Source organism: Bufo gargarizans, chromosome 2, assembly GCF_014858855.1.
Source record: "Bufo gargarizans isolate SCDJY-AF-19 chromosome 2, ASM1485885v1, whole genome shotgun sequence".
NCBI lineage: Eukaryota > Metazoa > Chordata > Amphibia > Anura > Bufonidae > Bufo > Bufo gargarizans.
In genome coordinates this window covers 687155001-687166330 of record NC_058081.1, presented here as the reverse complement: position 1 = coordinate 687166330, position 11330 = coordinate 687155001, and the positions used below count along the sequence as shown (strand labels likewise).

At 42.7% G+C, this 11330-nt stretch overlaps 1 protein-coding gene across 1 annotated transcript in view; it reads left to right on the top strand.

The window, feature by feature from the left end:
* The first annotated feature begins 1825 nt into the window (after positions 1–1825).
* The window catches only part of LOC122926984 (paramyosin-like), a 41362-nt gene continuing 31857 nt past the window's right edge, over positions 1826–11330 (top strand). Inside the window, exon 1 of the mRNA XM_044278515.1 lies at positions 1826–1869. The gene's annotated coding sequence lies outside the window, so the exon portion shown is untranslated. The remainder of the gene's footprint in view (positions 1870–11330) is intronic.

Sequence of the window (11330 nt, the reverse complement as noted above, 5' to 3'; positions counted from 1 at the left end):
CCTTTGCTAGGAAGCCTATAAAAAGCTCTGGTGCAGCCAATTACCTTCAGAAGTCACATAATTAGTGAAAGGATGTCACCTGTGTGCAATCTAAATGTCACATCATCTGTCATTACATATACACACCTTTTTTGAAAGGCCCCAAAGGCTGCAACACCTAAGCAAGAGGCATCACTAACCAAACACTGCCATAAAGACCAAGGAACTCTCCAAACAAGTAAGGGACAATGTTGTTGAGAAGTACAAGTCAGGGTTAGGTTATAAAAAAACATCCAAATCTTTGATGATCCCCAGGAGCACCATCAAATCTATCATAACCAAATGGAAAGAACATGGCACAACAGCAAACCTGCCAAGAGACGGGCGCCCACCAAAACTCACGGACAGGGCAAGGAGGGCATTAATCAGAGAGGCAGCACAGAGACCTAAGGTAACCCTGGAGGAGCAGCAGAGTTCCACAGCAGAGACTGGAGTATCTGTACATAGGACGACAATAAGCCGTACGCTCCATAGAGTTCGGCTTTATGGCAGAGTGGCCAGAAGAAAGCCATTACTGTCAGCTAAAAACAATAAGGCACGTTGTGAGTTTGCGAAAAGGCCTGTGGGAGACTCCCAAAATGTATGGAGGAAGGTGCTCTGGTCTGAGGAGACAGGCAGTATCATGCTGGGGGGACGGGACTGGGAAACTGGTCAGAGTTGAGGGAAAGATGGATGGTGCTAAATACAGGGATATTCTTGAGCAGAACCTGTCCCACTCTGTGCGTGATCTGAGGCTAGGATGGAGGTTCACCTTCCATCAGGACAATGACCCCAAACACACGGCTAAAGCAACACTTGACTGGTTTAAGGGGAAACATGTAAATGGCCGAGTCACAGCCCAGATCTCAATCCAATAGAAAATCTGTGGTCAGACTTAAAGATTGCTGTTCACAAGTGCAAACATCCAACCTGAAGGAGCTGGAGCAGTTCTGCAAGGAGGAATGGGCGAAAACCCCAGTGGTAAGATGTGGCAACTGCTCATAGAGACTTATCCAAAGCGACTTGGAGCCGTGATTGCCGTAAAAGGCGGCTCTACAAAGTATTGACTTTAGGGGGTGAATAGTTATGCACATTGACTTTTTCTGTTATTTTGTCCTATTTGTTGTTTGCTTCACAATAAAAAGATAAAACAAACATCTTCAGAGTTGTCGGCATGTTCTGTAAATTACATGATGCAAATCCTCAAACAATCCATGTTAATTCCAGGTTGTGAGGCACCAAAATACGAAAAAAGTCAAGGGGGGTGAATACTTTTGCAAGGCACTGCAAATCATATGTTCCTCAATGTTCAAAGGTAAAAAAAGACATTTTAAAGGGGGTTTTAAAATGAGTAGTGGCCCATGATGAACATGGAAAAATCCTCTCCATTATACCAACTTTCTACTGGTACAGCATCGCATGTTTTACATAGGAATGTGGGAGGATTGTTGTAGGAGAAAGTCGTATTCCAGGTAATATTTCATATATGTCAGGATTTTATTTTGTAGGGTTTAATGATACAAGTTTCTGATACAAAGCCCCAAATCCTCTTCTTTCCATACAGTTGGCCAATAGTCACCACTAGGGGGAGCTCCATGTATACAATGTATATAACTTTAGGTGTACACATCACCAGATGTACAGTTCTCCTTTCACTTTATACATGTGGCTTATCATAGAAAATAACTTCGAGCAACATATAAAAGACTCAAACAGGTTAGTCCTGTTCTAAAGGCAAAAGTCAATTTACAGCCAAAGACGTATATTTGACTCTAAGAAAGGAAACGAAACCCAGGGGTTTACATAGGAGACGAGGCTCCAGCATCATTAGAAATCTCCCAGTAATAGACGGTGAGCAATATTAATGTATATGAAAGGACAAGATGTAATCTGTATATGGGATCAATGTATAGAGGGCAAGGTGTAATCTGTATGGGGGGTCAATGTATAGAGGACAAGGTGTAATCTGTATGGGGGGGGGTCAATGTATAGAGGACAAGATGTAATCTGTATATGGGATCAATGTATAGAGGGCAAGGTGTAATCTGTATGGGGGGTCAATGTATAGAGGACAAGGTGTATTCTGTATGGGGGGGGTCAATGTATATAGGACAAGATGTAATCTGTATATGGGATCAATGTATAGAGGACAAGGTGTAATCTGTTCGGGGGGTCAATGTATAGAGGGCAAGATGTATTCTGTATGGGGGGTCAATGTATAGAGGACAAGGTGTAATCTGTATGGGGGGGGGTCAATGTATAGAGGACAAGATGTATTCTGTATATGGGATCAATGTATAGAGGAACAAGGTGCAATCTGTATGGGGGGGTCATTATATAAAGGGAAATAGTGTCATCTGTATATGGAGTCCTTATATAGTGGGACACGGTTTTATCTATATGAGGTCATTATATAGAGGACAAGGTGTAAGGCTACTTTCACACTCGCATTTTGTGCGGATCCATCATGGACGGATCCATTCAGATAATACAACCGTCTGCATCCGTTCAGAACTGATCCGTTTGTATTATCTTTAACATGTTCGAGACGGATCCGTTTATATTGTGTCATAGAAAACGGATCGTCCCTATTGACTTACATTGTGTCAGAACGGATCCGTTGGGCTCAGTTTCGTCAGACGGACAGCAAAACGCTGCAAGCAGAACGGAGACTGAACGGATGCATTCTGAGCGGATCCTTTTCCATTCAGAATGCATTAGGGCAAAACTGATCCGTTTTGGACCGCTTCAGAGATTCCTGAACGGATCTCACAAACGCCAGTGTGAAAGGAGCCTAAGGGTACTTTCACACTAGCGTTTTTCTTTTCCGGCACTGAGTTCCGTCACAGGGGCTCTATACCGGAAAAGAACTGATCAGGCATATCCCCATGCATTCTGAATGGAGAGTAATCCGTTCAGGATGCATCAGGACGTCTTCAGTTCAGTCATTTTGACTGATCAGACAAAAAAGAAAACCGTAGCATGCTACGGTTTTATCTTTGGCAAAAAAAAAACGGAAGACTTGCCGGAATGCCATTTTTTCCCATAGGAATGTATTAGTGCCGGATCCGGCATTTAAAATACTGAAATGCCGGATCCGTCCTTCCAGTCTGCGCATGCGCAGACCGGTAAAAATGTGAAAAAAGATAGAAGACGGATCCATCTGTCCGCATGACAAGTGAAGAGACAGAACTCACAAATGCTTTCAGTCACATCCAGATCGGCGGATCAGGCAGGCAGTTCCGACGACGGAACCGCTTGCTGGATCACACTGCCGCAGGTGTGAAAGTAATCTGTACAGGGAGTCATTATACAGAGGGATAAAATGTACGGTAATCTGTATGGGGGTCATTATATAAAGTAACAAGGTGTAATCTGTATAGGGGGTCATTATATAGAGGGACAGGGTGTAATCTGTAGAGGGGGTCATTATATAGAGGGACAAGGTGTAATCTGTATGGGGGTCATTATATAAAGTAACAAGGTGTAATCTGTAAAGGGGGTCGTTATATAGAGTGACAGGGTGTAATCTGTATAGGGAGTCATTATATAGAGGGACAAAGTGTAATCTGTATAGGGAGTCGTTATATAGAGGGACAAAGTGTAATCTGTAGAGGGGGTCATTATATAGAGGGACAAGGTGTAATCTGTAGAGGGGGTCATTATATAGAGGGACAAGGTGTAATCTGTGGAGGGGGTCGTTATATAGAGGGACAAGGTGTAATCTGTATGGGGGTCATTATATAAAGTAACAAGGTGTAATCTGTAAAGGGGGTCGTTATATAGAGTGACAGGGTGTAATCTGTATAGGGAGTCATTATATAGAGGGACAAAGTGTAATCTGTATAGGGAGTCGTTATATAGAGGGACAAAGTGTAATCTGTAGAGGGGGTCATTATATAGAGGGACAAGGTGTAATCTGTAGAGGGGGTCATTATATAGAGGGACAAGGTGTAATCTGTGGAGGGGGTCGTTATATAGAGGGACAGGGTGTAATCTGTATAGGGGGTCATTATATAGAGGGACAGGGTGTAATCTGTAGAGGGGGTCATTATATAGAGGGACAAGGTGTAATCTGTAGAGGGGGTCATTATATAGAGGGACAAGGTGTAATCTGTGGAGGGGGTCGTTATATAGAAGGACAAGGTGTAATCTGTATAGGGGTCATTATATAGAGGGACAAGGTGTAATCTGTAAAGGGGGTCATTATAAAGAGGGATAAAATGTAATCTGTATAGGGGTCTCTATATAGAGGGACAGGGTGTAATCTGTATGGGGGTCATTATATAGAGGGACAAGGTGTAATCTGTAGAGGGGGTCATTATATAAAGTAACAAGGTGTAATCTGTAGAGGGGGTCGTTATATAGAGTGACAGGGTGTAATCTGTATAGGGAGTCGTTATATAGAGGGACAAAGTGTAATCTGTAGAGGGGGTCATTATATAGAGGGACAGGGTGTAATCTGTAGAGGGGGTCATTATATAGAGGGACAAGGTGTAATCTGTAGAGGGGGTCGTTATATAGAGTGACAGGGTGTAATCTGTGGAGGGGGTCGTTATATAGAGGGACAAGGTGTAATCTGTAGAGGGGGTCGTTATATAGAGGGACAAGGTGTAATCTGTAGAGGGGGTCGTTATATAGAGGGACAGGGTGTAATCTGTATAGGGAGTCGTTATATAGAGGGACAAGGTGTAATCTGTAGAGGGGGTCGTTATATAGAGGGACAAGGTGTAATCTGTATAGGGAGTCGTTATATAGAGTGACAAGGTGTAATATGTAGAGGGGGTCATTATAAAGAGGGATAAAATGTAATCTGTAGAGGGGGTCATTATATAGAGGGACAGGGTGTAATCTGTATGGGGGTCATTATATAGAAGGACAAGGTGTAATCTGTATAGGGAGTCGTTATATAGAGGGACAGGGTGTAATCTGTAGAGGGGGTCATTATATAGAGGGACAGGGTGTAATCTGTAGAGGGGGTCATTATATAGAGGGACAAGGTGTAATCTGTAGAGGGGGTCATTATATAGAGGGACAAGGTGTAATCTGTAGAGGGGGTCGTTATATAGAGTGACAGGGTGTAATCTGTAGAGGGGGTCATTATATAGAGGGACAAGGTGTAATCTGTAGAGGGGGTCGTTATATAGAGTGACAGGGTGTAATCTGTAGAGGGGGTCATTATATAGAGGGACAAGGTGTAATCTGTATAGGGGGTCATTATATAGAGGGACAAGGTGTAATCTGTAGAGGGGGTCATTATATAGAGGGACAAGGTGTAATCTGTATAGGGGGTCATTATATAGAGGGACAAGGTGTAATCTGTATAGGGGGTCATTATATAGAGGGACAGGGTGTAATCTGCAGAGGGGGTCATTATATAAAGTAACAAGGTGTAATCTGTAGAGGGGGTCGTTATATAGAGGGACAGGGTGTAATCTGTATAGGGAGTCATTATATAGAGGGACAGGGTGTAATCTGTATAGGGGGTCATTATATAGAGGGACAGGGTGTAATCTGCAGAGGGGGTCATTATATAAAGTAACAAGGTGTAATCTGTAGAGGGGGTCGTTATATAGAGGGACAGGGTGTAATCTGTATAGGGAGTCATTATATAGAGGGACAGGGTGTAATCTGTAGAGGGGGTCATTATATAGAGGGACAGGGTGTAATCTGTAGAGGGGGTCATTATATAGAGGGACAAGGTGTAATCTGTAGAGGGGGTCATTATATAGAGGGACAAGGTGTAATCTGTGGAGGGGGTCATTATATAGAGGGACAAGGTGTAATCTGTAGAGGGGGTCATTATATAGAGGGACAAGGTGTAATCTGTAGAGGGGGTCATTATAAAGAGGGATACAATGTAATCTGTATAGGGGGTCATTATATAGAGGGACAGGGTGTAATCTGTATGGGGGTCATTATATAGAGGGACAAGGTGTAATCTGTAGAGGGGGTCAATATATAGAGGGACAAGGTGTAATCTGTAGAGGGGGTCATTATAAAGAGGGATAACATGAATGGTAATCTGTATGATGGGGGAAAATATTTAGAGGGATAAGATATTATCTGCATAGGGGGTCATTATATAGAGGGACAGGGTGTAATCTGTATAAACTCTACTGTTACATTTTTAGGTTTAAGTTGCTTCCCTGTATACAATGTATATAACTTTAGGTTTACACATCACCAGATGTAAAGTTCTCCTTTCACTTTATACATGTGGCTTATCATAGAAAATAACTTCGAGCAACATATAAAAGACTCAAACAGGTTAGTCCTGTTCTAAAGGCTAAAGTCATTTTACAGCCAAAGACGTATATTTGACTCTAAGAAAGGAAACGAAACCCAGGGGTTTACATAGAAGACGAGGCTCCAGCATCATTAGAAATCTCCCAGTAATAGACGGTGAGCAATATTAATGTATATGACAGGACAAGATGTAATCTGTATATGGGGTCATTATATAGAGGAACAAGGTGTAATCTGTATATGGGATCAATGTATAGAGGGCAAGGTGTAATCTGTGGAGGGGGTCGTTATATAGAGGGACAAGGTGTAATCTGTAGAGGGGGTCATTATATAGAGGAACAAGGTGTAATCTGTGGAGGGGGTCGTTATATAGAGGGACAAGGTGTAATCTGTATAGGGAGTCGTTATATAGAGTGACAAGGTGTAATCTGTAGAGGGGGTCATTATAAAGAGGGATACAATGTAATCTGTATAGGGGGTCATTATATAGAGGGACAGGGTGTAATCTGTACAGGGGGTCATTATATAGAGGGACAAGGTGTGATCTGTATAGGGGGTCATTATATATAGGAACAGGGTGTAATCTGTAGAGGGGGTCATTATATAGAGGGACAGGGTGTAATCTGTAGAGGGGGTCATTATATAGAGGGACAGGGTGTAATCTGTAGAGGGGGTCATTATATAGAGGGACTAGGTGTAATCTGTACAGGGGTCATTATATATAGGGACAGGGTGTAATCTGTAGAGGGGGTCATTATATAGAGGGACAGGGTGTAATCTGTAGAGGGGGTCATTATATAGAGGGACTAGGTGTAATCTGTACAGGGGTCATTATATATAGGGACAGGGTGTAATCTGTAGAGGGGGTCATTATATAGAGGGACAAGGTGTAATCTGTAGAGGGGTCATTATATAGAGGGACAAGGTGTAATTTGTAGAGGGGGTCATTATATAGAGGGACAAGGTGTAATCTGTAGAGGGGGTCATTATATAGAGGGACAAGGTGTAATCTGTACAGGGGGTCATTATATAGAGGGACTAGGTGTAATCTGTAGAGGGGGTCATTATATAGAGGGACAGGGTGTAATCTGTAGAGGGGGTCATTATATAGAGGGACAGGGTGTAATCTGTAGAGGGGGTCATTATATAGAGGGACAGGGTGTAATCTGTAGAGGGGGTCATTATATAGAGCAGTGTTTCCCAACCAGTGTGCCTCCAGCTGTTGCAAAACTACAACTCCCAGCATGCCCGGACAGCATTTGGCTGTGCGGGCATGCTGGGAGTTGTAGTTTTGCAACAGCTGGAGGCACACTGGTTGGGAAACACTGATATAGAGGGACAAGGTGTAATCTGTACAGGGAGTCGTTATATAGAGTGACAGGGTGTAATCTGTATAAACTCTACTGTTACATTTTTAGGTTTAAGTTGCTTCCCTGTATACAATGTATATAACTTTAGGTTTACACATCACCAGATGTAAAGTTCTCCTTTCTCTTTATACATGTGGCTTATCATAGAAAATAACTTCGAGCAACATATAAAAGACTCAAACAGGTTAGTCCTGTTCTAAAGGCTAAAGTCATTTTACAGCCAAAGACGTATATTTGACTCTAAGAAAGGAAACGAAACCCAGGGGTTTACATAGAAGACGAGGCTCCAGCATCATTAGAAATCTCCCAGTAATAGACGGTGAGCAAAATAATGTATATGAAAGGACAAGGTGTAATCTGTATGGGGGTCATTATATAGAGGAACAAGGTGTAATCTGTGGAGGGGGTCGTTATATAGAGGGACAAGGTGTAATCTGTAGAGGGGGTCATTATATAGAGGGACAAGGTGTAATCTGTATAGGGAGTCGTTATATAGAGTGACAAGGTGTAATCTGTAGAGGGGGTCATTATAAAGAGGGATACAATGTAATCTGTATAGGGGGTCATTATATAGAGGGACAGGGTGTAATCTGCAGAGGGGGTCATTATATAGAGGGACAAGGTGTAATCTGTAGAGGGGGTCATTATATAAAGTAACAAGGTGTAATCTGTAGAGGGGGTCGTTATATAGAGTGACAGGGTGTAATCTGTATAGGGAGTCGTTATATAGAGGGACAAAGTGTAATCTGTGGAGGGGGTCGTTATATAGAGGGACAAGGTGTAATCTGTAGAGGGGGTCGTTATATAGAGGGACAAGGTGTAATCTGTGGAGGGGGTCGTTATATAGAGGGACAGGGTGTAATCTGTAGAGGGGGTCATTATATAGAGGGACAAGGTGTAATCTGTAGAGCGGGTCGTTATATAGAGGGACAAGGTGTAATCTGTAGAGGGGGTCATTATATAGAGGGACAAGGTGTAATCTGTATAGGGAGTCGTTATATAGAGTGACAAGGTGTAATCTGTAGAGGGGGTTGTTATATAGAGGGAGAAGGTGTAATCTGTGGAGGGGGTCATTATAAAGAGGGATACAATGTAATCTGTATAGGGGGTCATTATATAGAGGGACAGGGTGTAATCTGTATGGGGGTCATTATATAGAGTGACAAGGTGTAATCTGTAGAGGGGGTCATTATATAGAGGGACAAGGTGTAATCTGTTGAGGGGGTCATTATAAAGAGGGATACAATGTAATCTGTATAGGGGGTCATTATATAGAGGGACAGGGTGTAATCTGTATGGGGGTCATTATATAGAGGGACAGGGTGTAATCTGTATGGGGGTCATTATATAGAGGGACAAGGTGTAATCTGCATAGGGGGTCATTTTATAGAGGGACAGGGTGTAATCTGTAGAGGGGGTCATTATAAAGAGGGATACAATGTAATCTGTAGAGGGGGTCATTATATAGAGGGACAGGGTGTAATCTGTATGGGGGTCATTATATAGAGGGACAAGGTGTAATCTGTAGAGGGAGTCATTATAAAGAGGGATAACATGAATGGTAATCTGTATGATGGGGGAAAATATTTAGAGTGATAAGATATTATCTGCATAGGGGGTTATTATATAGAGGGACAAGGTGTAATCTGTATAAACTCTACTGTTACATTTTTAGGTTTAAGTTGCTTCCCTGTATACAATGTATATAACTTTAGGTTTACACATCACCAGATGTAAAGTTCTCCTTTCTCTTTATACATGTGGCTTATCATAGAAAATAACTTCGAGCAACATATAAAAGACTCAAACAGGTTAGTCCTGTTCTAAAGGCCAAAGTCAATTTACAGCCAATGACGTATATTTGACTCTAAGAAAGGAAACGAAACCCAGGGGTTTACATAGGAGACGAGGCTCCAGCATCATTAGAAATCTCCCTGTAATAGACGGTGAGCAATATTAATGTATATGAAAGGACAAGATGTAATCTGTATATGGGATCAATGTATAGAGGGCAAGGTGTAATCTGTATGGGGGGGGTCATTATATAAAAGGGGAAAAGTGTCATCTGTATATGGAGTCATTATATATATATAGTGTGACACGGTTTTATCTGTATGAGGTCATTATATATAGGGACAAGGTACAATCTGTATAGGAGATCATTATACAGTTGCAAGAGCAAGTATGTGAACCCTTTGGAATGATATGGATTTCTGCACAAATTGGTCATAAAATGCGATCTGATCTTCATCTAAGTCACAACAATAGACAATCACAGTCTGCTTAAACTCATAACACACAAAGAATTACATGTTACCATGTTTTTATTGAACACCCCATGTAAACATTCACAGTGCAGGTGGAAAAAGTATGTGAACCCCTAGACTAATGACATCTCCAAGAGCTAATTGGAGTGAGGTGTCAGGCAACTGGAGTCCAATCAATGAGATGAGATTGGAGGTGTTGGTTACAGCTGCCCTGCCCTATAAAAAACACACACCAGTTCTGGGTTTGCTTTTCACAAGAAGCATTGCCTGATGTGAATGATGCCTCGCACAAAAGAGCTCTCAGAAGACCTACGATTAAGAATGGTTGACTTGCATAAAGCTGGAAAGGGTTATAAAAGTATCTCCAAAAGCCTTGCTGTTCATCAGTCCTCGGTAAGACAAATTGTCTATAAATGGAGAAAGTTCAGCACTGCTGCTACTCTCCCTAGGAGTGGCCGTCCTGTAAAGATGACTGCAAGAGCACAGCGCAGACTGCTCAATGAGGTGAAGAAGAATCCTAGAGTGTCAGCTAAAGACTTACAAGTCTCTGGCATATGCTAACATCCCTGTTAGCGAATCTACGATAAGTAAAACACTAAACAAGAATGGATTTCTATCACGATCGGCGTAACTGTCACATACGTGACACGGAGGGAGGAAAAGAGGGAGGCCCTGCCCTAGTGAGAGGGAAGGTGGTGACCCCTGACTCACCTTGCGACTGGCGCCTGGCTGCCCTGTCGTCCCTAGACGGGTTCCTCACCCGTACGCCGATCACGTGCCTAAAACCCTGGCTTTCCCTAGGATGAGCCCTAGATAGTGAACAGGGCGGTGGGAACACTAGTCCGCACCACTAGCTCTAAAGGAAAACACCAAGGGGAGGACAGACAATACAAACTAAACATATATTCCCAGGAGGGCAACAACAGGAGACAACAAAAGCCCAACAGGGATCCGGAGGGTAGCACTCTGGAACAACAACCAGATTCTCAGCTCCAGTGGGTCAGCATAGATGTCCAGGCAGGAAGCTCTATAACTGGCAACAAGAGAAGTGTGAGAGGAGAATATAAGGAGTTTGGGAGTGGCAGACAAGAAACAGCTGAGGAGGAGAAGCTACGGATCCCTGAGTGAGACAAAAAGGATAGCAAGGCAAACACAGAAAACAAACACTAAGAAACACTGTGATCTTTAGACATAGAGCGCGCAGCCACCCGCTGCGACTTCCTGACCCCGGGTATAACGGAGTCAGACGTGGCTCTTGACACCCTCGTGACAATTTCATGGGAGGATACCACAGAGGAAGCCACTGCTGTCCAAAAAAACATTGCTGCACGTTTACAGTTTGCACAAGAGCACCTGGATGTTCCACAGCAGTACTGGCAAAATATTCCATGGAAGATAAAACCAAAGTTGAGTTGTTTGGAAGAAA